Raw genomic sequence first — 27,466 nt, forward strand, 5'->3', positions numbered from 1 at the left:
GGAACCATGAGGTTGCGGGTTCGGTCCCTGCCCTTGCTCAGTGGGTTAACGATCTGGCATTGCCGTGAGCTGTGGTGTAGGTTACAGACGCAGCTTGGATCCCACATTGCTGTGGCTCTGGCGTAGGCCAGCGTCTACAGATCTGATTAGACCCCTAGCCTGGGAACCTCCATATGCCATGAGTGCGGCCTAAGAAATAGGCAAAAGACAAAAAAAAAAAAAAAAAAAAAAAAAAAAAAATTTTTTTTTGTTTGAGTTCTGTGAAAAATGTCCTTGGTAATTTGGTAGGGATTGCATTGAATCTGCCTTAGGTAGCATATTCATTTTGATAATATTAACTTAGGTAGCATATTCATTTTGATAATATTAACTCCTCCAATCCAAGAGCATGGTATATCTTTCCATCTATTTGTGTCATCTTTGATTTCTTTCATCAGTGTCTTATAGTTTTCAGAGAACAGGTCTTTGTCTCTTTACGTAGGTTTACTCCTAGGGTATTTTATTCTTTTGGATGCGATGGTAAACGGGCTTGCGTCCCTAATTTCTCTTTCTGATCTTTCGTTGTTAGTGTATAGAAATGCCGTTGATTTCTGTGTATTAATTTTGTATCCTGCGACTGTGCCAAATTGGTGGATGAGCTCTGTTTTGTGGTAGAGTCTTTAGGATTCTCTAGGTATAATATCAACACCCCCCTTACAGAAATGGACAGATCATCCAGACAGAAAATCAATAAGGAAACACAGGCCCTGAATGAAGCATTAAACCAGATGGACTTAATAGATATTTATAGGGCATTCCATCCAAAAGCAACAGAATACACATTCTTCTCAAGTGCACATGGAACATTCTCTAAGACTGATCACATCCTGGGCTACAAATCCAATCTCGGTAACTTTAAGAAAATTGAAATTGTATCAAGCATGTTTTCTGACCACAATGCTATACGACTGGAAATCAACAACAAGAAAAAAAAACTGCAAAAAACACAAACACGTGGAGACTAAACAACATGCTACTAAACAACCAATGGATCACTGAAGAAATCAGAGGAAATTAAAAAATACCTAGAAGCAAATGACAACAAAGATACAACACTCCAAAACCTATGGGATGCAGCAAAAGCCATTCTAAGAGGAAAGTTTATAGCAATACAAGCCCACCTCAGGAAACAAGAAAAAGCTCAAATAAACAAGCTAACTTTACATCTAAAGCAGCTTGAGAGAGAACAGACAAGACCTAAAGTTAGTAGAAGGTAAGAAATCATAAAGATCAGAGCAGAAATCAATGAAATAGAAACAAAGAAAACCGTAGAAAAGATCAATGAAACAAAAAGCTGGTTCTTTGAAAAGATCAACAAAATTGATAAACCCTTAGCCAGACTTACTAAGAAAAAAAGACTCAAATCAGTAAAATTAGAAATGAAAAAGGAGAAGTAGCAATGGACATCACAGAAATACAAAGACTCATAAGAGACTACTATATGCAATTATACACCAATAAAACGGGAAACCTAGAAGAAATGGACAAATTCTTAGAAAAGTACAATCTTCCAAGACTAAACCAAGATGAAATAGATGAATGAACCACAAGAACTGAAATTGAAACTGTGATTAAAAAACTTCCAACAAACAAAAGTCCAGGACCAGATGGCTTTACAGGCGAATTCTATCAAACATTTAGAGAAGAGCTAACACCTCTCCTTCTGAAACTATTTCAAAAAACTGCAGAGGAAGGGATACTCCCAAACTCATTCTATGAGGCCACCAGCACCCTGATACCAAAACCAGACAAAGATATCACAAAAAAAGAAAACTACAGGCCAATTTCACCAATGAACATCGATGCAAAAATCCTCAACAAAATACTAGCAAACTGCATCCAACAATACATTAGAAGGATTGTACATCATGATCAAGTGGGATTTATCCCAGGGTTGCAAGAGCTCCTCAATATCCGCAAATCCATCAGTGTGATATACCACATTAACAAACTGAATAATTAAAACCATATGATCCTCTCAATAGACACAGAAAAAGCCCTTCACAAAATCCAACACCCATTTCTGATAAAAACCCTTCAGAAAGTGGACATAGCGGGAACCTGCCTCAACATAATAAAGGCCATATATGACAAGCCCACAGCAAACATAATTCTCAGTGGTGAAAAGATGAAAGAATTCCCTCTGAGATCAGGAACAGGAGGAGGATGTCTGCTCTCACCACTACTCTTCAGCATAGTTTTGGAAGTCCTAGCCACAGCAGTCAGAGAAGTAAAAGAAATAAAAGGAATCCAAATTGGAAAGGAAGAAGTAAAACTATCACTATTAAACAGTCCTTCATATTTTAAAATTCGAAGTCTGTCTGCACTGGCCCTTATGATGTTAGTTGTTCTCACTAACCCAATTACCTCCCTTTGTTTTAGTTATAACTGAACTTATTTATTATGTACTTTAAAAAATTTTAATTTATAAAAGCTTAGCTAAGGAATTCTGTTGCCCACAACAAAGTTAATTTCTCTTCCATCCCTTGTTAAACTTTTATTTCTTTTGTCTTTCATCCTCTTCCAGCTAACAACAGAACAAACGAAAACCCCAAGAAAAACAGAGTAGGGAATAATTTGAGAAAAAATTTGAGAAAAAAATCCATTAGATGTCCCTGTACAAGTGTTTTCATGTATACAACTGTGTTAGTCTGGGGCTTTTTAGGTTGCAGTATCAGAATTGGTCTCAGAGGAGCTCAAGCAGAAAAGGGCTCACGGGACTGGAAGGTTCAGGGATGCAGCTGCTTCGGGTTGATTTAGAGGATTCTTAAATCACCCAAGCTTCTTTCACAGCCTTAGCCTCCTTTTCTGTCACTGGGCATAGCCCTCGTCAGGGGCCAAGGGCAGTAGCCATGAGCAGCCTGAGATTCACAGACTCATAGCTAAGGACCTTACTAGAATACCTCTCTTCTACTGTCTGCCTATTAATGTTAGGAAAAGCTCCATTTATTATTTCCTGCTTGGGTCCCATCTCATTGCTAGGATGGTGCACAGTGATTGACAGGATATGGAGGAACCCTCCAGAGAAAAAGTTGCTCTAGAACAGAGGTGAGGAAGTTATTTTGCAAAGGGCCAGAAAGTACATAAATTAGGTTTTATGGGTTACATAAATCCCTGCTGCGTATTCATTTTCTTCTCCTATTAAGCTCTCTTAGTACCACACTGAGGAAAAAGTACTGGTAGTAGGATCAAAACTGTGCAGAAAAATGAAGATAGGGACAGAAGAGGGAAGGCAGAAAAAATGGGTGAGGGTAAATTGAAGCTTATTTTAGAAGGTAATAAAGCATATTTCTTATTATAAAAATATGCTCTGGAGATGTGAGGCTAGAAGAATGATTATTGGCTTCCATCTTTTGCAAGAGTAAAAGGAAAATTCATTTCGCTTAAATATGAGCAACAGAAAAGACCATGGTTAATGTCTATACAAAGTTCTTATAAGAAAAAATATAAGTAGATGAATAATATTCCTTCAGATGATGAAAGCACATAAGGAGGACATCCTCACAAAAGAGATGGAAACCATAACCTAATATTTAAAACAAGGTAAAATGAAATAAGAAAATGATAGAAGCTATGTAAAAACAGCATAAATTAAAAGTTTTAGAGAAATTCACAAATGAAGTGTTTGGAAAATAAGAATATTTGAAAATAAAGGTGAATGTCAGAACTACCTCGGACAAATATTTGAAACTTAAAAAATCATTTTAGAAATGAAGATAAAGCTATATTGAATACAAAAGCAAACATTTTTATTTTTTCTGTATCTTGGAAGTATAGTTGATTTATAATATCATTAGTTTCAGTTGTACAACGCAGTGATTCAATATTTTTATAGAATGTAGAATGTTGACTATATTCTCTATGTTGTACAAAATATACTTGTAGATTATTTTACATATAGTAGTTTGTACCTCTTAATCTTCTACCCCTATATTGCTCCTCCCCTCTTCCCTCTCCCTACTGGTAACTACTAGTTTGTTCTCTATATTCATGGGTCTGCCTCTTTCTTATTATGTTCACTAGTTGGTTGTATTTTTTAGATTTTACATATCAGTGATATCATACAATATTTGTCCTTTTTCTGACTTTTTTCACTTACCATAATACCCTTTAGGTCCATCCATGTTGTTGGAGTTGGTAAAATTTCATTGTTTTTAATGGCTGAGTAATAGTCCATTGTGTGTGTGGGGCAGGGGCGGTGGTGGGGAATGCACATCTTTATCCGGTTATCTGTTGATGGACAGTTAAGTTGCTTCAGTATCTTGGCTGTTGTGCATAATGCTGCTATGAATGTTGCGGTGCATATATCTTTTCAAATTAATGTTTTCATTTTCTTCATATATATATATACCCAAGAGTGGAATTGCTGCATCATACAGTAGGTCTATTTTGAGTTTTTTGAGGGACCTCCTTATTGTTTTCCACAGTGGCTGCGCCAATTTACATTCCCACTAACAGTGCGCCTTCTCCCCATCTTTACCAACACTTGTTATTTCTTGTCTTTTTGATAATAGCCATTCTAACAGGTGTGAGGTTTTTATTTGCATTTCCCTGATGATTAGTGATACTGAGCATCTTTTCATGTACTTGTTGGTCATCTGTACGTCTTCTTTGGAAAAATGTCTACGCAGATCCTCTGCCATTTTTCAGTCAGATCTTCTTTGTGTGCTGTTGAGTTGTATAAGTTCTTCATATATTTTGAGTCTTAACCCTTTATCAGATATATGATTTGAAAAATATTTTTTCTGATTCTTCGGATTGCCTTTTCATTCTGTTGATAGTTTCTTTGTTGTGCAGAAACTTTTTGGTTTGATGTAGTCTACTTGTTTATTTTTTTGGTTTTGCTGCCTTTTTTGTTTTTTGCTGCCTCTTCTTTTGGTATCAGATTTAAAAAGTCATTTCTAAGACCATCGTCAGAGAATTTATATTTTCTTCTAGGAGTTTTATGGTTTCAGGTTTTATGTTCAAATCTTTAAACCATTTTACTTGATTTTATGTGTGGTAGAAGATAGTGGCCCAGTTTCATTCTTTCGCACATGGTTGTCTGATTTTCTCAACACTGCTTATTGAATTGAATATACTCAGTGAGTGTTCTTGACTGCGTTGTAATAAATTAATTGACCACATATGCATGGGTTTATATTCCTGCTGTTTTTTCCAACTGATCTATGTATATATTTTATGAAAATACCATCCTGTTTTGATTACTACTGCTTTATAATACAGTTTTTTAATGAAAGTATAGTTGATTTACAATGTTATACTAGTTTCTGATATACGAAAAAGTGACTCATACACACACTCTTTTTCATATTCTTTTCTATTATAGTTTATTACAGGATACTTAATATTGTTTCCTAGTGGGACTTTGTTTCTTATCTATTTTATATGTAATAGTTTTTATCTGCTGATCCCAAACTCCTAATTTATCCCTTCCTACATCCTCTCCCCTTTGATAACCATAAGTTTGTTTTCTATGTCCATGGGTCTGTTTTGTAGGTAGGTTCATTCGTGCCATATTTTAGACTGCACATGTAAGTGATGTCATATGGCATTTGTCTTTACCTGACATCCATGTTGCTGCAAATGGCGTTATTTCTTCATTTTTTATGGCTGAGTAGTATTCCACTGTGTACATGTACCACATCTTCTTTGTCCATTCCTCTGTTGATGGACATTTAGGTTGCTTCCATGTCCTGGCTATATCGTAAACAGTGCTTCTGTGAATCTTGGAGTGAACGTGTCTTTTCTGAATTAGTGTTTTCTCTGGATATATATATCCAGGAGTGAGATTGCTGGTTCATATGGTAACTCTATTTTCAGTTTTCTAAGGAGCCTCCATACTGTTTTCCATAGTGACTGTACCAACTTATATTCCCACCAACAGTGTAGGAGGCTTCCCTTTTCTCCATAGCCTCTCCAGCACTTGTTATTTGTAGACTTTTTAATGATGACCATTCCGATCTGTGTGAGGTGGTACCTCATTATAGTTTTGATTTTCATCTCTAGTTCTCTAACAATTAGTGATGTTGAGCATCTTTTCATGTGCCTATTGGCCATCCATGTATCTTCTTTGAAGAAATGTCTATTTATGTTTTCTCCCCATTTTTTTGAATGTGTTGGGTTTTTGTTTGTTTGTTTGTTTTTGGTCAAGGGCTAACTTTCAATAGATTGTGGTGAGGAAGCTGCTCTGCTACATACAAAACCCTGACCCAGAAGCAGGTCACCTATGAATAGGTGAGCACCAGTTTCCCCATGAACTTGAGGTATGCGGGGCTGGATGTGCTTTCCGGCCTCACCCCCTTACCCAGGATGATGGACTCTTTGCACCAGACCCTGGTCCCACTGCACAGTTGGTATGCTGCATTCACACATTCATGGTGGCCTGCCAGCAGGAATGGTGGGGGAACTGGCTGTCCGAGGCCAACTGAGGCTCCTGTGATGCTGCTATATTGTTCTGCCTGGGTGGGATTCTGACTTAAAGACATTCAGTCATAATCCCACAGATGGCAGCTTTGCCCCATTGGCTCCTCAGTCAAGCACATACACCATATGTCTGAACCAAATGTTTTTGTTTTGTTTTTTGGTTATTGACCTGTTTGAGCTGTTTATATATTTTGGAGATTAAACCTTTGTCAGTTACATCATTTGTAAGTACTTTCTCCCAGTCCATAGGTTTTTGTTTTGTTTATGGCTTCCTTTGCTGTGCAAAAGCTTATAAGTTTAACTAGGTCCCATTCATTTATTTTTGCTTTTATTTCTATTGCCTTGGGAGCCTGATCTAAGAAAACACTGTAAGATTTATGTCAGAGAATGTTTTGTCTATATTCTCTTCTAGGAGTTTTATGGTGCCATGTCTTATATTTAAGTCTTTAAGCCATTTTGAATTTATTTTTGTGCATGGTGTGAGGGTGTGTTCTGACTTCACTGATTTACATGTGGCCATCCAACTTTCCCAACACTATTTGCTGAAGAGACTGTCTTTTCTCCAGTGTATATTTTTGCCTCCTTTATCAAAGATTAATTCACTGTAGATGTTTGGGTTTATTTCTGGACTCTTATTTTGTTCCATTGATCCGTATATCTGCTTTTGTGCCAATACCATGCCGTTTTGATTACTGTATCATTGTGTTACAGTCTGAAGTCTGGGAGGGTTATACCCCCAGCTTTGTACTTTTTCCTCAGGATTGCTTTGTCAATTCTGGATCTTTTATGATTCAGTATAAGTTTTGGGGTTTTTATGTGAAAAATGCATGACACATGGGTAATTTGATAGGGATCACATTAAATCTGTAGATTGCTTTGGGTACCATGGTCATTTTAACAATATTAATTCTTCCAACACAAGAGCATGGAATCTATTTCTTTGAATTATCTTCATTTTCCTTTATCAATATTTTATAGTTCTCAGCATGTAATTCTTTTTTTTTTTGAATGGTAAAACTTTGATATTTTACACTCTTACCACTAAATTTTTTGACAGATGTTCATTTGAAATGTTCATTTGCTGCCACAAACATTTCTGATAGAAATAAGAACTTTGGTTTCTTAATAAATTAACTAAGATTGGCTTACAACCTTCAATTTCCAAAATGTGTAGAAAGAGAACAGAAGAGCTGCAGCTGCCAGCCTACATTACAGCCCATGGCAATGCCAAATCCCCAACCCACTGAGTGAGGCCAGGGATCGAACCTGAGCCCTTATGGATACTAGCTGGATTCGCTTCTGCAGCTCTACAGCAGGAACTCCATGATAAATATCATTAATACTGCTATATGATATACAAAAGATGTTGAGAGTAAATCCTAACAGTTCTCATCACACAAATTATTTTTTCAATTTTTTAATTTTGTTTCTTTGTGAGAAGATGTTCACTAAATTTCTTGTGATAATCACCTCAAGATGTATGTAAACCAAATCATTATGAAGTATGGAATCTTTCTATTTCTTTGAATTCTCTTCATTTTCCTTTATCAATATTTTATCAATATTTTATAGTTCTCAGCATGTAATTCTTTTACTTCCTTAGTCAGGTTTATTCCTAAGTATTTTATTTTTTGATGTGATTTAAAAGAGATTTTTTTTAACATTTCCTTTCTGATATTTCATTGTTACTGCAAAGAAATGCAGCCAATTTCTGTATGTTAATCTTGTATCCTGTTACCTTGATGAATTTGTTTATCAGATCAAGTAGCTTTTGTGTGGAGTCTTTAGGGTTTTATATATGTAGTATCATGTCACCTGCATATAATGACAATTTTACTTCTCTTCCATTTGGGATACCTTTTATTTCACTTTTTTGTCTGATTGATGTGACTAGGACTTGCAATACTATACTAAATAGAAGTAGTAAGAGTGGGCATCTTTATCTTGTTCCATATTTCAGTGGGAATGCTTTCAGCTTTTCACCATTGAGTATTATGTTGGCTGTGGCTTTGTCCTAAATAGATTTTATTGTGTTGAAATATGTTTCCTCTGTACATACTTTGGTGAGAGTTTTTATCATGAAAGGATGTTGGATTTTATCAAATAGTTTTCTGCACCTATTGAGATGATCATGTGGTTTTTGTCTTTTCTTTGTTGCTGTGATGTATTACATTGATTGATTTGAGTATTGAAGCATTCTTGTAACCCTGGGGATTAATCCAGCTTGATCATGGTGCATGATATTTTTTAATGTATTGTTGGATTCAGTTTGCTAATATTTTATTGAAAATATTTGCATCTATATTCATCAAAGATGTTGGCCTGTAATTTTCTTTTTAGGCAGTGTCTTTGTTTAGTTTTGGTATCAGGGTGACTTCATAGAATGTCTTCATGAATGTTCCTTCCTCTTTAATCTTTTGTAAGAGTTTAAGAAGAATCAATATAATTGCTTCTTTGTTTGTTTGGTAGAATTCCTCAGTAGAGCCATCTGGTCTTGGAATTTTGTTTGTAGGGAGTTTTGTTTTGTTTTTAATCACAGATTTTATTTCACTTCTAGTGATTTGTCCATTAAAAATATCTATTTCTTCTTGATTCAATTTTGGCAGACTGTTTGTTTCTAGAGATTTGTCTATTTCTTCTAGGTTGTCAAATTTGCTGACATACAATTGTTCATAGTATTCTCTCTCTCTCTTTTCTAAATTTCTGTGGTATTGGTTGTTATTTCTCCTCTTTCATTTCTTATTTTGTTTATTTGGGTCCTCTTTTCTTTTTGTTGACCCTGGTCAGAGGTTTGTGGATTCTGTTTTCCCTTTCAAAGAACTAGTTCTTGATTTTATTGATTTTCTTCCATTGTTTTTTAATCTCTATTTTATTTCCTCTCTGATTTTTATTTTTATTATTTCCTTCCTTCTGATTTTAGGCTTTGTTCTTCTTTTTAAAATTCTTTCAGGTGTAGGTTAGGTTGCTTATTTGAGATTTTTCCCATTTTTTCATTTTGTTTTTGTTTTGAGAACTTCCTGCTAAGAACTGTTTTTGCTGCATCCCATGGATTTTGCTTGATTGGGTTTTCATTGTCATTTGTCTCAAGGTATTTTTTTTTAATTTCCTCTTTGATTTCATTGTTGACCCATTGGTTTTTTAGTAGCATGTTGTTAATCTCCATGTAATAATTTTTTCTTGCTGCTCTTTCTCTGGTTGATTTCTAGTTTCATGCTGTTCTGGTCAGAAAAAATGCTTGAAATAATGACCCCCCCCTTTTTTTTTTGCTTTTTAGGGCCACACTCAAAGAACATGGAGGTTCCCATACTAGGGGTCAAATCAGAGCTGAAGCGGCCAGCCTGTGTTTCAGCCACAGGAACACCAGATCTGAGCTGCATCTGTGACCTACACCACAGCTCACGGCAACGCTGGATCCTTAACCCACTGAGCAAGGCCTGCATCCTCATGTTGGCTAGTCAGGTTCTTAACCCGCTGAGCCATAATGGGAGCTCCTGAAATGATTTCTATACTCCTAAATTTGCTGAGGATAGTTTTGCGTCCTCGTATGTGGTCAGTCCTAGAGAATGTCTCACATGCATTTGAAAAGAATGTATATTCTGGGTTTTTTGGGATGTAATGTCCTGAAAATATCAATTAAGTCTAACTGTTATGTCATTTAGGATTTCTGTTGCCTTATTGATTTTCTGTTTAGAATATCTGTCCATTGATGTGAGTGGGGTGTTAAAGTCTCCCACTACCCTTCTACTCATGTCAATTTCTCCCCTTATGTCAGTTAGTATTTGTTTCATGTATTTGGGTGCTCCTATATTAGGTGCATATATGTTATCTAGTATAATATCCTTTTCCTGTATTAATCCTTTTACCATTATATGGTGTTTATCTTTCTTTATGGCCTGTGTTTTAAAGTCTAGTTTATCTGATATGAGTATTGCTACCTCCACTTTCTTGTAATTTCTGTTTTAATGATCTGTATACTTGCTTACTTAAGTGATTATGTTTCAGTTTTGATTTTCTCCTTCCTATTTCTTCTTGCTTCTTTTCTCTTTAGAGGAGACCTTTCAATATTTCTTTTAGGATAGGTTTAGAATTGCTGTATTCTTTTAGTTTTTGCTTGTCTGAGAAAATCTTTATTTCTCCTCCTATTCCAAATGATAATCTTGCTGGGTAAGGTATTCTAGGTTGCAGAACTTTCTCTTTTAGAACTTTGAAAATATCTTACCACTCCTTTATGGCCTGTAGCATTTCTATAGACAAATCAGCTTATAGTCTTATGGGGTTCCCTTGCAATTAACTCTTTGTTTTCTCTTGCTACAAAGGGCTGTTTTTAGTATGGATGCCTGTTTCATCTTTCCTCCATATGTGCCAATCAGTATCTCCTTGATAGGGGGTTGATTGTTGTTCTGGCCATATTCTGCATTGGATGTTGAGTGGGGCTTCCTCTTTGTGCTGCAGTTATTGCAGCCATGTTGTGCGCAGGGTCTGCTCCCCAGTTGTTGGAGTAGACTCCCAGATCTGCTTCTGAACTGTGGTGCAAAGTAGGTGGAATGGGAGTGCTCCTGCTGGGAGAGGAGACACTGAATATTCCTCCACAGAAGCTGTCCACTAGGAGTTTACTCTGTGTTATTGCCTGTCACCCATTGTATGGGCTCACAAAGTTCATTGATTTGACTTGTCCTCAGCTCTACCTCAACTTTGGAAACTCAGACAATTGGCCCTGGTATCTGTCAGGTGCTTTGCTCACAAAGCCACTAGCACAGATCTTTCAGTGCAAAACTGCTGACGTCAGGCCCTGGGACTGCTGCAGTCACATATATGTATGGGCCGTGGGAGCTACTGAGTCACCCTAGACCCCAGTCCTACCGCCACACATGCACCCACAGAGCCAACAGCTGCTGCTGATGGATCCACCCTAGCCATAGTAGCACCTGTAATCCACTCATATGTCTCACAGGGACTGAGTTTACAAAGCTGCCAGCAGTGTTAAAAATATGTGAATCTCACTGCTGCTGGGAGGTGAATTAGAATTCAGTCCTGCTTCTGAAGCCACACGGCCCTTGGGGATCAGCTTGGTTTTCAGCCCCACCTCCAGGTGTGGGCAGCTCACCAACTTTTGCAAATATCAGAAGTCACAGAAGCAGAGCCATGTGAGCATGTCAAGAATGAGGCTGTTGTGGTGGGCTCTGCACCTCTCTTCAACTGTGCATGTTAACAATGAGCCTCAATGGCAGACACAGCACCCTTCCTGTACACACCTTTGGCTGCAGCTTGCACCACACTCCAGCCCCTTCAAGCTGTCTTCAAGCAGCCAACTTGAGTCCTCTCCATGGGTCTGTCTGCTGAAGCCAGAGCTTCAGCATCTGGCACCTCCCACCCCTGCAACACATACTGTAGCAGATGTACATCTCCAGCTAAGAAGTGCAGGGATGTGGCACAGACCCTCTGTGCTGGTCTCTCACTGGTGTGCTTGCTGCAAGTTGGCTGCCACATTCTTCTCTTAGCCTCTGAAGCTCCCTTTCTGACCTGTCTAGTCTCCTTGCCAATGCAGGGGCTTCCTAGGGTGAGAAAACCTTTCCATTTTTCATATCTCCCTCCCAGGGATACAGGTCTGATTCCCCCCCCCTTTCATTTTTCCTGGTTACATGGTGATCTTTCTTGCAATTTTGGTTTTATGAGATCTGCCAGAATTCAGTAGGTATTCTGTGAGAATTGTTCCACATGTAGATGTATTTTTGATGTATTTGTCGAAGGAGCTTCATTTATTTCTCTTCTGCCATCTTGATCCAGCCTCTGTATAATATGGTTTTAAATTAGGATGTGTGATGCCTCTAAGAATATAAAAATGGGGAAAAATGACAGTCTCTTCAGCCAGTAGTGTTGGGAAAGATGACAGCCACATGTAAATCAGTGAGGTCAGAACACACCCTCACAGCAAAAGAAGTCATAAACAAAACAAAAGGACAACCTATGGAGTAGGAGAAAATATTTGCAAATGATATAACTGACAAAGGTTTAATCTCCAGAATATACATGCAGCTCATAAAGCTCAATAGCCAAAAAACAAAACAAAACAAAACAAAAAAACACACAAAAAAACAAAAACCCCAACTCATTCAAAAAAATGGGGAGAAAACATTAGCAGACATTTCTTCAAAGAAGATACATGGATGGCCAATAGGCACATGAAAAGATGCTCAACATCACTAATTGTTAGAGAACTAGAGATGAAAATCAAAACTATAATAAGGTACCACCTCACACAGGTCGGAATGGTCATCATTAAAAAGTCTACAAATAACAAGTGCTGGAGAGGCTATGGAGAAAAAGGAAGCCTCCTACACTGTTGATGAGAAAACTCTAATTCAGAAAAGACACGTTCACTCCAAGATTCACAGAAGCACTGTTTACGATATAGCCAGGACGTGGAAGCAACCTAAATGTCCATCAACAGAGGAATGGATAAAGAAGATGTGGTACATGTACACAGTGGAATACTACTCGGCCATAAAAAAATGAAGAAATAATGCCATTTGCAGCAACATGGATGGACCTAGAGATTATCATACCAAGTGAAGTAAGTCAGGTAAAGATAAATGCCATATGACATTACTTACATGTGCAGTCTAAAATATGGCACGAATGAACCCATCTACAAAACAGACCCATGGATGTAGAAAACAGACTTGTGTTTGCCAAGGGGAAGGAGGGTGGGGGTGGAATAGACTAGGGGTTTGGCATTAGTAGCTGCAAACTACTACATTTATAAAGCATAAACAACAAGATTCTACTCTATAGCACAAGTAGCTATTTCCAGTCTTCTTGGATAGACCATGATGGAAAAGAATATAAAAAAGAATGTGTGTGTGTTTGTGTATTTTTACATATATACACACATGCATACACAGATATACATAAATATATATTTATAAATGTGTCAATTTGCTGTATAGCAGAAATTGGCACAACAATGTAAATCAAGTATAATTTTTTTTAAAAGAAGGAAGTTTGCTGTTTCTGTCTTTGTTGTTTTTTCTTAGTCTTGATCTGATATTCTGAGTGTTTTGTGATTACATACAAATTTTAGGAGTATTTTTCTGTTTCTATTAAAAATGCCATTTGAATTTTGATAGTGATTACATTGAATCTATAGATTGACCATCTTAACAATAATAATTCTTCCAATCCATGAGCATGATGTCCTTTCCTTTTATTTGTATCTTTTTCAATTTCTTTCATCAATGTCTTATAGTTTCCAGTCTTTCACTTCCTTGGTTAAATTTATCACTAGGTATTTTACTCTTTGTGATGTACTTTTAAATGGATTGTCTTCCGATTTTCCCTTCCTGATAGTTCATTATTAGTGTATAGAAACGCAACTGATTTTTGTACATTAATTTTTCTATCTTGCAATTCTAATGAGTGTATTATTTTAACATTTTCTCCATGAAATATTTAGGGTTTTCCATGTAAAATATCATGTCATCTGCAAATAGTGACAGTTTCACTTCCTTCCTGATTTGGGTGGCTTTTCTTACCTAATGGTTCTGGCTAGGATTTCCATTACTATGCTGGGTAAAAATTGTGAGAGTGGGCATCCTTATCTTGTTCCTGATCACGGAGGAAGAGCTTTAAGTTTTTTTCTTTTTTCTTTTTTGACCATTGCATAGGATATTAGCTATGGTTTTATCATATATGGTCTTTATTATGTTAAGATATTTTCCCTCCAAACCCACTTTGATGAGTTTTTATCATGAAAGGACGTTGTTAGGTGCTTTTTCTGCATCTACTGAGATGATCACTTGATTTTTATTCTTCATTTTGTTAAGGTAGTATATCACATTTATTAATTTGTGAATGTCTAACCATCCTTGTATCTCTAGAGTAAATCCCACTTGGTCATGGCATATGATCTTTTTAATGTTTTGTTGAATTTGGTTTGGTAATATTATGCTGAGGATTTTTGCATCTGTGTTCATCAGAGATATTGGCCTATACTTTTCTTGTAGTGTTCTTGTCTAGTTTTGGTATCAAAATAATGCTGGCTTGATAAAATAAGTTTTTTTAATTAAAAAAAAAATTTTTGTCTTTTTGCCTTTTCTAGGGCCGCTCCTGTGGCATATGGAGGTTCCCAGACTAGGGGTCTAATCAGAGCTGTAGCTGCTGGCCTACACCAGAGCCACAGCAACTTGGGATCCAAGCCGTGTCTGCAACCTACACCACAGTTCAAGGCAACGCTGGATCCTCAACCCATTGAGCAAGGCCAGGGATTGAACCCCGAACTTCATGGTTCCTAGTCGGATTCGTTAACCACTGTGCCACGACGGGAACTCCATAAAATAAGTTTGGAATTATTCCCTCCTATTCTGTTTTTTGGGGTGTGTTTGAGAAGGATAGGTGTTATTTTTTCTTTAAGTGTTTGTCAGAATTCATCAGTGAAGCCATCTAGTCCTGGACTTTTTTTGTTGGGATATTTTTGATCATCATTTCCAATATCTTCCTAGTAATATTTGATTCATATTTTCTATCCTTTGCTGATTCAGTCTTGATATGTTGTGTGTTTTTAGCAATTTATCCATTTCTTCTAGGTTGTCCAATTTGTTGGCATGTAATTGTTCATAGTAGTCTCACTATCCTTTGTATGTCTATGGTTATCAGTTATAGTGTCTCCTTTTTCATTTTTGGATTTTATATCAATCCTCTCTTTTCTTGATGAGTTTGGCTAAAAGTGTGTCTCTTTCACTTAGCTTTTCAAAAAACTAGCTTGGTTTCATTGACCCCTTCTATTGTGTGTGTTGTGTGTCTGTTTGGTCTCTCATTCACTCACTTCTGCTCTGATCTTTGTTGTTCCTTCCTTCTACTAACTTTGAGCATAGTTTATGATTCTTTTCTAATTCATTAAAGTTTAAAGTTAGGTTGTTCATTTGAAAATTTTCTTGTTTCTTAATATAGGCATTTATCACTAAGAACTTCCTTAGAACTGCTTTTTCTGCATCCTATAAGTACTGATCAGTTGTTACTTCAATTTTCATTTGTCTCACAATATTTTTTATTTTGCTTTTGATTTCTTTGAACCATTGGTTCAGTAGCATACTGTTTAATCTCTACATATTTATGAATTTGCTGGTTTTCTTCTTGTAACTGATTTCTAGTTTCATACCTCTGTGGTCACAAAAGATGCTTGACATGATTTCAGTCTTCTTAAATTTATTAAGACTTGTTTTATGGTTTAGCGTGTGATCTGTCCTGGAGCATGTTCCATGTGTGCTTTGAATAGACTTTTAAGAATTATAGGACAATTGAGGAAATTTGCACATTGATTAGATATTTGATGATATTAAACTCTTATTTTTAGGTGTAATGAAATATATTGTAAACAGTGAAATTTGGGTTTCATTTAGAATGGGGTGAAAATTAATTCTTTCTCGCTTATGATATTTTATCATAGGAATCAGCTCACTGATAGTGCTAAAATTTTGTTTGGAATAGATGCTATTTAAATAAATGCTATGAGAAATTTGCTCGTAGATAGATGGGTTATTTAAATATCAAAAACTTTTGAAAAAGTGCTAGCCCTTAACACAGACATACACATCTTCAGATCTGTGATAATTTATGAAAACAAAAAGGAATCATTTGCTGTACTATAGAATGCTGTTATCTATCTCATATTAATCTGAAAAACAGATGAAGACTGTGAAACTAGTTCCTTTTAGTCTACTTAAATCAAGACGAAAGTACTGGTTCAAATGACTTGACTGATTTGTTCTTTTGGGCTGGAACTTCTTTGGGCAGATGTGTAAATTCATAAAATAGAACTGAAAAACAGTTTTTTTTTTCTTAAAGTGCTAATTATCATTCCTAATATGGGTCTCTTAGAAATTATCAGGTATGGTTTCTTTCCCTCTCTTTGAATATTCTGCATATTCACGTAGCTACTCCATATATCTCTATATATCTACACTCTGTATATTCTTAAACCAGTGGATATGGAAAAAAATTTTGAAGTGAGGTTGGATCAGGATATGTGCTGAATTGGCACCTGGGCAGTGAGATGGCTTTTAGTATTCCACTCTGAAGAAGGACACACCCCAACCAAAGGAATTTGCCTTAGTAGGATCACCCCCCTTTACCAGGGTGTGAGTTCAGGGTGCTTCTCCAAGTCCCAGGGTACCATGTACTCTGGAAGACCTTTGAGGAAAGCTTGAGGAGGTCATGGAGGAGAGCCCACCTCTGGTTCTTTTCAGGGTTTTGCTCTTAAGAGTCGGTTGGTTGTAGATTTGTTAGGTTGCCTTCACCTTCTTCTTATATTCTTTGCTCTCTTTTCTCCCACAGCCTGAGCTGGCTGAGGTGGCAATCTGGATTGCTGGTGGACAGTTGGGATTGTCTGCCCTTTCCTTCCCCATTTGGAAAGCTCTGCACTTAAGATTTCTTAATTTCATCCCTTGTCCCAAAGCTGCAGGCAGTCAGCTGCCTGAGAAGTTGTTTTGTTAAGGTTGATACAGCCCTTCCAGTTCCTACCAGCTCCTTGGTGAACAGCATAGGTCAGCGTCAGAAGGAACTAAAAATAGCTGGAAATGCTCAAGCTAGTCATTCTCAAGTAGCTGGGTCAGATGAGGTACCAGAAAAAAAGAATCGTGGAATCTGACATATGGCTCTAAGAACTGCAGGTGCCTATTTATGGAAAGCAGGTGTATGATTTTGGCAGCAGAGAAGAGCAATAAACATACACACATTCACACGCACCCATACTGCACACAAATTGCACATGTGATAATCAAGCACTGTAGAGCCTCATAGAAAAATACAGTGCCGATTGTGTATCTAGATGTTGGTAGATAGTGGCTCTTAGAGGGGCCTTCCTGGGGGAAGTGATAGAAGGCCAGATCTGGAGTGAGATGCTGCATGTGGACAGACACAGGGATACGGCAAGGAAGGAAAGACTTCATTCTGGCTGATGCAGTGCTGTCAGGAAGACGAGCATGGTGGCTTATAGAGTCACACAGCTCTGGCTGGAAATCTCACTTGGTTCCTTACCAGCTTGTTACTTTCTATTTGTTTTCATCAGTTGTCTCATTTCTAAAGTGGGAATGATGACTACCAGAGAGAACTGGTGAGGGGATTAAGGAAAGCCAGTCATGCAAAGTACCTAGCATGCCTCGCACAGAGTTGGCAAGCATAATTGTTCATTTCTTTATCACACAGGACATGGCACAGGGTAAAAGCTTTTTACTTGCTGCATTCCTGAAACTCATTATAATTGGCAGCCCTAGGTTTGCTCAGGAGGCCACTGGACATGGGGCTTCTTGGAGAACTTTGATCTTGTGAATAAAAGGTCTGGGGTAGGTGGGTGACACTGAGCTGGGTCAGTTTAGGCTAGTGTTTTTCAACTGAAGGTCATGACCATTTAGTGGCTCAAGACATCAATTTCGTGGGCTACAACCAGCATTTAAAAAAAACCCCAGTAGAGTAGAATAAAACCAAACAGAACAGATGTGTCAGTGTTAAAGGGCACTGCACCAAGTAAGGGTCCCAGTGACATGTATATTTTTGTGACTGGGGTACAGTGTGACTGGGTTGCAGTATGAAATGTGTTTCTTACTGAAGACTGTGGTCAAAAAGTGAAAACAAACAAGCAAAAATTATGGTCAGGAGGATGAGATGTTGTATATTTAGGGAGTTCTGACTGTCCTGGGAGTTCATGCTTCTGACCAGTGAATTCCTGAGGAGATCTTTATACTCTTTATAGTAGTTTGGGGTTCTTTGGGGGAAATTATCTAATTTGACTTTTTTTTTTTTTTTTGGCCAAAGCAGATGGAAATTCTAATCTGGAATTTCCCACAAGATGCAGATGCATGAAGGCTGCTTGAATGGTTGACCCTTTTTTGCCTTAAAAAGCAGCAGTATTTGGCTCCAGGCAATGAGGACCTGGGGGCACGGAGTAGGAGAGGCAGGTGGAGGATGAGACATAGCTGGGGTGTGATGGGAGGTAGAGGTGAGAGTTGTAGGCTTTTGAAGTACCAGTCTCCCAGCAGTATTTGTTGGATTTTCTTTTGGACCAAGGTCCCAGCTTAGGTCTTGAGGATGTGTGGCTAAAAGGTTAGGCATTGTTCCTGCTGTCCCATTGCATGGTTTCTAGTGAAGAAACAGATAAGGACCTGCCAAAGGAATAGTTTTGGGTTTTTTCCCTTTTTTTGGCCATAGCCATAGCATATGGAAGTTCCTAGGCCAGGGATGGACTCTGAGCTGCAGCTTCGACCTACATCACTGCTGCACTAACCCCAGATCCTTAACCCACTGTGCAAGGCCAGGGATTGAACCTGTGCTGCCTAAGAAACAACACTGGATCCTTAATCCACTGCATCATAGTGGGAACTCTCAAATAATTTTATCTAATGAGTTATATTTTTTGCCTATTAAGATGTAATGTGTCCCTGGGCATAATATAGGATTGCAATCGGTTTTTTTTTTTTTTTTTTTTTCGGTCTTTTTGCCTTTTCTAGGGCCACTCCTGTGGCATATGAAAGTTCCCAGGCTAGGGGTCGAACTAGAGCTGTAGCCACTGGCCTACACCAGAGCCACAGCAACTCGGAATCCAAGCCGTGTCTGCAACCTACACCACAGCTCACGGCAACGCTGGATCGTTAACCCACTGAGCAAGGGCAGGGACCGAACCCGCAACCTCATGGTTCCTAGTCGGATTCGCTAACCACTGCGCCACGACAGGAACTCCTGCAATAGCTTTTTAAACTCTTTGTAGTACCTGTTATTTTTTTCTCTGTTCCTAGTTTCAAGAGTAGCTGAGAGGGTGGGTTATTTCTCCCTTTCTGTGTGTGTGTGTGTGTGTATAATACACATTTGTACACATACATACACAATGCTAAATTATGTTGCTTTTTAGTTATGGGATCCTCAGTTTTGTCAATGGCCTACTGGCTCACAATAGCAGAAAGCTCTCCTCAGCCACCTCCAGCAGTGGGAACAACTCATTTCCAGAGAGTCCCTGGGCACCTCACTGTCTTGGCTGATGAGGCCAGCACTTGTTAATTCCATTTATAGACAGTGTTTGTTGTCATTTCTTGAAAATAACAGCAATACTTGCCCCTTGTGGAGAACATAGATAGCAAAAAAGTGTAGACCTAGAACTTTTTTGTACCTGGAATTGGTTGCCAGAAGCCTCCTTAGAGGTTTATTTTTTTCCAGGTTACCATATGTGAAGAGGAGAAAAAAGACATTTTTTTTTTTAAATTGAAGTATAGTCGATTTACAAGGCTTTGCTAATTTTGGGTGTACAGCAAAGTGATTCAGTTATATATATAAATCTATTCTTTTTCAGATTCTTTTCTCTTATAGGTTACTATAAGATATTGAGTATAGTTCCCTGGGCTATACAGTAGGCCTCTGTTGGTTATCTATTTTATATATAATAGAATGTATCTGCTAATCCCAAACTCCCAAATTATCCCTTCTCCTCCATCCCTTTGGTAACTCTAAGTTTCTTTTCTTTTCTTTTTTTTTTTTTTTTTTGGTTCTTAGGGCCGCACCCACGGCATATGGAGGTTTCCAGGCTAGTGGTTGAATTGGAGCTATAGCTGCTGGCCTATGCCACAGCTCACAGCAACGCTGGATCCTTAACCCACTGAGCAAGGCCAGGGATCGAACCTGCGTCTTCATGGATGCTAGTCAGATTCATTAACCACTGAGCCATGGTGGGGACTCCCGTAAGTTTGTTTTCTCTGCTTGTGAGTCTGTTTCTGTTTTGAAAATAAGTTCATTTGTATCATTTTTTTTTAGATTCCACATGTAAGTGACATGTGATATTTTTCTTTCTCTTTCTGAGTTACTTCACTTAGTATGAGAATCTCTAGGTCCATCCATGTTGCTGCAAATGGCATTACTTCATTCTTTTTTATGGCTAAGTGGTATTCCATTGTGTATATATACCACCTCTTCTTTATCCATTCCTCTGTCAGTGGACATTTATGTTCCTTCCTTGTCTTGGTTATTGTAAATAGTGCTGCTCTGAACATTGGGGTGCATGTATCTTTTTGAATTGGAATTTTCTCTGGATATATGTCCAGGAGTGGAACTGCTGGATCATACAGAACTCTAGTTTTTTCGGGGAACTTCCATGCTGTTTTCTGCAGTAGTGGCACCAATTTACATTCCCAACAAAAATGTAGGAGGGTTCCCTTTTCTCCACACCCTCTCAAGCATTTATTTGTAGACTTAAAAAAATTTTTTTTTTTGTAGACGCACCTGTGGCGTATCAAAGTTCCTAGGCCAGGGACTGAATTAGAGCTGCAGCTGCCGGTCTGCACCACAGCCACAGCAACATCAGATCCAAGCCTCATGTGCAATCTGTGCCACAGCATGCAGCAACACCAGATCCTTAACCCATTGAGCAAGGCCAGAGATCAAACCCACATCCTCATGGAGACTACTTTGGGTTCTTAACCCATTGAGTCCTCTCCTATTTTAGATTTTTTGATGATGGCTCTTTTGACTGGTTTGAAATGATACCTCATTGTGGTGTTGATTTTCTCTTTTCTAATAGCAATGTCGAGCATCTTTTCTTTGCGTAGTGAACATCTGAATGTCTTCTTTGGAGAAATGACTATTTAGTTCTTCTATCCATTTTTTGAATGGGTTGTTAGGTTTTTTTTTTGGAAATGAATTCCTTGTCAATTGCATCATTTGCAAATATTTTCTCCTAGCCCATAGGTTGTCTTTTTGTTTTGTTTATGGTTTCTATTGCTGTGCAGAAGCTTCCACATTTGATTAGATCCCTCTTGTTTATTTTTGCTTTTATTTCAATTGCAAAAGAACATGTTACTAGATTTGTAGAGCCTGGAGTGATATGAAACGTGTCCTTTTTCCTGAGATAAGTCATTCTCTTCTTTGCTCCCTGTAGGAAAAATACCATGACCTTTCCTTCCTTAGGCAGGTTAGTTAGGGTGGTGACAAGTTGTGGAAACCTCAGAGAACCATTTTTGGCCATCTTTCACCATGCCTTGTTCTCTAGGCAGAAAAGGAGGACCCTGCTGGTGAAGGTTGAAAATAGAGGTAAAGAGGTTTGTAAAGCACTTAGGAGTGAAGTCCCTTATCAATATGTGGGTAGTGGTTTACATAGAGCAGTGATTCTCAACAAGAGATGATGGGTATTTACAAATTCTCTGGTGGTTTATCCAACTACCCAAGCCCTTTTCACTGTCATATCCAGGCACACATCATGTATCATATGTTCAAGGAGTAAATATATGGTACATGATACATGTATGTGGTTTGGAAAAGCCCCACAAGTAATTCTCCCCCCTCTCCCTCTCCTGCTCCACCTACTGATACAAAGGGGGATGCCTGTAAACCCTGCTCAAAGAGAGAGTGGAGGTGAAAAATATAAAAATTGGAAGTAAAGGGGCTCAGAAAACAAACAAACAAAAAGAACAGCAGATGCCACTTTTCCTGCAGTAAAGTGTCCCCTGACATTCCCAAATGCAGCTTCCCCTGGCATCATCATCATCTGAGGGGAGACAGAGAGCTCTTTGCTGGAGGCACATATTATCCCCAAAGCCTGGAGCTGGAAGGCTCTGTTCCTTGTGAGTGCCACACTTTGCTGGCACCCGACTGGGGCCCAGTGACGTCATGTGTACTTTCAGCTTGCTTTGGTCAGAAATCCCAAGCACGTCAGTTCTCTGATTTAAAAGAAAATAGCAATTATTTTCAGTAAATTGTTAATTTAAAAAATATTTTCAACCTTTAAGCATCTTATGTTTCAGCTGTGTTATAAGCAGCAAATAGTTGGATTAAAAAAACCATTCTGTCTTTTAACGGATTGTGTGCATATGTGTGGGTGTGTAGGATATAATTATGCATTATTTACGTATATATGTATTGGATGTATGTGGCATGTATCTTATTTTTTGCTACTTGTCCCACATGTTTTTGTTTTCTTTTCTCTCATTTCTGGCTACCTTTTAAAAAATTGACCTCTTCCTGTTAGTTTGAAAGTAACATACTTTGTTCCTCTTCCTATTAATTCAGCATACATACTTACCACAGTCTAAAACTGGTCAATAAATTTAACCTCCTCTTAACAATTAGTGCCTTAGAACACTTTAAATTCCATTTACCTTACTCCTGACTTATGCTCTCCTGGTAGATTTTAAATATGGTTTAATTTAAATCCATAAGACATCATTGTTTCACAGTCAATTTTGTTTAGTTTCCCCATGTGTATTTACCACTTTTATGGCTCTTAACTCTTTCATCATTTAGAATTTTCTTTAGTGAAGGTATGCTGGTGGTAACTTTTCCATATTCGGTGATCTGAAAATGTCTTTATTTTCCTTCTTGAAAAATATTTTTCACGGGAATAGACTTCTATGTTGGCAGTTATTTTAGGATGTTGTGTTGTCTCCTGGCTTCCACTGCTGAGAATTCAGCTGTCAGTCTTTCCTTAGAATGCAATCTTTTTTCCTCTGACTGTTTTTAAGACAGTTAGTGTGCTATTGTTGATTTGCGGTTTCACTATAACATGCCTGGGTGTGGATTTTTAAAGTTTATCTTGCTTGGGATTCATTGAGCTTCTTTAATCTTTCTCTTGTTACATTGTTTCGGTTCAGGTAAATCCTGAGTCCCTATCCCTTGAAATGTAGCCTGTAACCCATTTTCTTTCCTCTTCTTCTATAGCTCTGATTAGACTTCAGGCCCTGTCCATCTTCCATGTTGCTTAATTTCTTCCTGATTTTGTCCATGTGTTTTGTGCTGTATTCCGAATAATTCCTTCTGACTTGTCTTCCCTTTGGTTCCTTCTATGGCTTTCTAATCTGATTGTTAATTTCACTTCCTGTACTTTCTAGTTAAATAAATTATTAATCTCTTTTTCAAATCTGTTACGTCATTTGAAAAATTCATATTCCCTCCAGATATTTTCAAGCTATTTTATTTTTAAAAAACATATGAAGCCTATTTTATAATGTGTCATTATTTTAGTACCTGAAACTTTAGGATTCTCTTTCTGTCACTGTCATTCACGGTGTCGTTTCCTTGTGTGATTACTTGATGAGCTGCTCATTTTCCGTAGAACATTATTTGAGGGAGTCTTTGAGGTTTAGCATGAAACTAACCTTTCAGAGAGGATCTGCACTCTTAGGCATTTAGGGAACTCTAGCTGTCCTATTTCACCTACATTTCAAACGGACAGATGTGGTAGTGTCAGAAAATGGGACCCAGGATAGAGAGCCTAAGCACTGAAGGTACTTTTTCCTGGGGTATCTACCAAACCTAGGGATGATGAGCTTCAATTTTTAGGGCCTGACAGGTCATGGAACAGAAATCAAAGACCCTCCACAAAGCAGGCCCTGCAAAGGGCTACATCAGAGTGAGAATGAACCACTGTAAACCCACCCCTACCCCTCTAGGGCACTGCAAGAAAAGTTGCTTTAACTCTGGCAGACCAAGTAAAGAAAAATCTTTAAGAAGTTGTAACTGTGGGCTTGCCTTGAACCTACCTGCACATTTTCACATGATTGTTGACCTAGTAATTTCTTACCATCCTGTTAGTTCAACACTTAAAAAGTTATTTATTAGTTTTTGTTGTGTGAAGGTGGTTGGAAATCATCTAGTAAAGTATAACCTATAAAGCAAGCTTATGTCCAAAGTTTGGTGTTGCTGGTTTGCACAGAAGATTGAGTTCCTCCATCTGTAAGGAGGCATTTAAGAGAGCCACCAGTTTTGGAACCTGCATCAGCCAAGACTCTAGAACCCTTTGAGAGCTGAATTAAAATGAAATTTATTTACTTTGCCTTGTTCCAAAACAATTTAAGGAGATTAAAATCTTAAAATTTCTAGTGAATTTCACCAGAATTTCAAAGAGAGGGAAGGGCATTTGGTAGAGTGCACCCTGAATTCTAATCTCTGCTTTGTAATTACAGGCGGATCTCACTTTATTGCATTTCCCTTTATTGCACTTATTAGATACCGTGTTTTTTACAAGTTGAAGGTTTGTGGCAAGCCTCAGTTATCAGATAATGGTTAGCACTTAGCAATAAAACATTTTTATTTATTTATTTTTTGTCTTTTTGCCATTTTTTGGGCTACTCCCATGGCATATGGAGGTTCCCAGTCTAGGGGTAGAATCAGAGCTGTAGCCACCGGCCTATGCCAGAGCCACAGCAACTCGGGATCCAAGCCGTGTCTGCAACCAGCACCACAGCTCACAGCAATGCCGGATCTTTAACCCACTGAGCAAGGCCAGGGATTGAACCTACAACCTCATGGTTCTTAGTTGGATTCGTTAACTACTGTGCCACGATGGGAACTCTGCAATAAAACATTTTTAAATTGAAGTATGTACATTGTTTTTTTAGACATAATGCACATTTTAAAAACTACGGTACAGTGTGAACATAACTTCTGTGTGTACCAGGAAACCAAAAAATTTGTGACTCACTTTTATTGCAATGCGTGCTTTTTTTGATTTGGCCTGGAACCAAACCTGCAATATTGCCGAGGTCTGCCTGTGGTCTGTGGAGCAGCTTCCTTAAGTTACCTACAAATTGTTTTGTTTGCAAATGAGAATTTTTCTGTGAAGAGGGTCCATAGTTTTAAGCAAATTCTCAGAGGTCTAAGACCCAAGGAAAGCTATGAACTTCTGATGTACATACAAGGAAATCTTAGGCAAATAATATATGTTCTTTGTATGTTAGTTTTCTAATCTGTATTTTGATGAAACACTTCTTGAATTTATTGTATGGGTTTTTCAAGAAGACAGCAGTATGTGAAGATGCTTTGAAAAAGTTATCCTTCTTGGAGTTCCTGCTGTGGTGCAGTGGGATTGATGGCATCTTGGGAGCAGTGGGCCATAGGTTTGATCCCTGGCCCAGCACAGTGGGTTACATATCCACTGTTGCTGCAGCCTGCAGCTCAGACTGCAGCTGTGGCTCAGATCTGATCCCTGGCCTGGGAACTCCACAAGCTGCGGGGTGGCTTAAAACACACACACACACACACACACACACACACACACACACACAAGCTATCCTATTTTTTAAAAAGTATTAAAATGTTTTACTTTTTTTAACATTGAAGTGTTCAGGGTATTAGTACTACAGAGGATACCAAAACACTAGAAAAATCATCTTAATGACATTTATTCAACAAACCTTTGAATGTCTACTTTGTATGGAATGCAGGTGACACAGATGAGTCAAACACCATTTTGTATTGCCTTGTACAGGGCACAGACCATGGATTTTAAACACCGTTTTAGAAATACACTCGAGGGAGTTCCCATCATGGCTCAGTGGTTAACGAATCTGACTAGGAACCATGAGGTTGCAAGTTCGATCCCTGGCCTTGCTCAGTGGTTTAAGGATCCTGCATTGCTGTGAGCTGTGGTGTAGGCCGGTGGCAACAGCTCCGATTTGACCCCTAGCCTGGGAACCTCCATATGCCATGGGAGTGGCCCAAAAAATGGCAAAAAGACCAAAAAAAAAAAAAAAAAAAAGAAATACACTCAATACCTATGGAGGCCAGAGGAAGGGCACTTGGGGTGGAGGTGGCAAGTGACAAAATGGTCAGAATTTGTAGTATTTTTAGATTTGCATTTTTTTCATTTTTTTCTTATTCTTTTTTTGGTTATACCTGTGGCATGCAGAAGTTCCTGGGCAGGGACTGAACCATACCCCAGGAGCAACCCGAGCCACAGCAGCGACAGTGCTGGATCATCAACCTGCTGAGCTACCAGGGAACTCCTGGAGATGGCAAGTGAGTTGTTGCATGATTCTTGGAGGTGTTATCACCTACCCACCTAGGATGAGTTAGCCAAAGGTAAGTCATTTTTGTGACCTCTGCTTGAGGGGTCACCAAAAGCAAGGAAAGGGTAGGGAAATAGTGGGATGTGTGTGCACATGCGTGGCTGTGTGTCAGTGGATGCTGGTGCAGAAAACAAGGGGCCGTGTGGCAGGGGCCAGATCAGGAAGGGGTTTGTGAATTAGGCTGGATTCTGAGCATTACGCTAAAGAGAACACCAAAGGCTGTAAGCAGGGGACTGAAACTATGAGATTCTGTTACAGCACTTTGGTAGCAGGCTGGAACGTGGAAGGGGGCTAAGGATGGGTATCTAGTTAGATACTTGTTGTATTGTTTCAGGAAAAGATTTATGTGCCTGAAAAGGGAGCTGGAGAGAAGTGAGAATATAATATTATTTAGTAGGTGAATCGCCAGGAAGCCATGTGTGGGATGATGGAGACGGCAATCCCACTTGGGTGGTTGGCTTAACCCCTAAGCGAGGTAAGACAATCAGAAGGAACAGGATGAGTTTGGACTTGTTGCATCTGAGTGGGTATCTGGGTGGGAATTTTTCATAAGTCAAAAAGTCTGGGCTAGAGATATAAATGCATGGAGGTAAATAGGTGATGGCTGAGGCCATGTGACTTGCTGAAGTCAGCCAAGATAAAGATGGAGCTGGGTAAGACATGACAACATGTAGAAGCTAAGTGTGTGAAGAAGAGCCCCAGAAAGAGAAAGCCCCCAAGACACTACCTCATAAAAGATGAAGTAGTTTCAAGGAATGAACTATGCACAGTGGCAAACACGGGTGAGATCCTCCGGTAAGGTAAGAACCCAACATATTCATCTGACAATTAAGGGGCCTGTTTTGTTTAATAAGGGCTGGGAACCAGATGGGAGATGAACTGGAAGTGAGTCAGGAAATGTGAAGAGCGTTCAGAGTCTGGATATGAATGGGAGAAGGGAGACCAGAGCTGCTGTTATTAAGGGAGATACTTTTTTTTAAGGGTGGGAGACACAGGAACATGCTTGTTTATTGGCTGAGGAGGAAGGTACAGAAAGGGAGAGATTGAAAAGAAGAGTTGTTTTTTTTCCCAGGCTCAGAAAGCAATCTGGTAGAAATCTTCAGGCTACCCAAGAAAACCTAATGAGAAGGAAACTTGTATCCAGTCCATCAGGAGGGCTCCCAAGCACAACAGCGGATCCATCTTCGTAA

General features: G+C 38.5%; 1 long non-coding RNA gene across 5 annotated transcripts in view; it reads left to right on the top strand.

The window, feature by feature from the left end:
• LOC110255500 (uncharacterized) overlaps positions 1-27,466 on the top strand; it is a 125,559-nt gene that overhangs the window by 83,627 nt on the left and 14,466 nt on the right. For 2 of the 5 annotated variants that reach the window (XR_014816118.1, XR_014816115.1), the window contains exons 2-3: positions 26,117-26,289; positions 26,611-26,751. This is a non-coding gene — a long non-coding RNA (uncharacterized LOC110255500). Of the gene's footprint in view, positions 1-25,950; positions 26,290-26,610; positions 26,752-27,466 lie in introns of those variants that run through there. The other 3 variants (XR_014816116.1, XR_014816117.1, XR_014816119.1) reach the window with 3 other exon arrangements.

The sequence above is a fragment of the Sus scrofa genome, chromosome 9, assembly GCF_054392235.1.
Source record: "Sus scrofa isolate SSC_HxYL_T2T_F1_AM1 chromosome 9, Sscrofa_HxYL_maternal_Yorkshire_Landrace_v2.0, whole genome shotgun sequence".
NCBI classification, from domain to species: Eukaryota; Metazoa; Chordata; class Mammalia; order Artiodactyla; family Suidae; genus Sus; species Sus scrofa.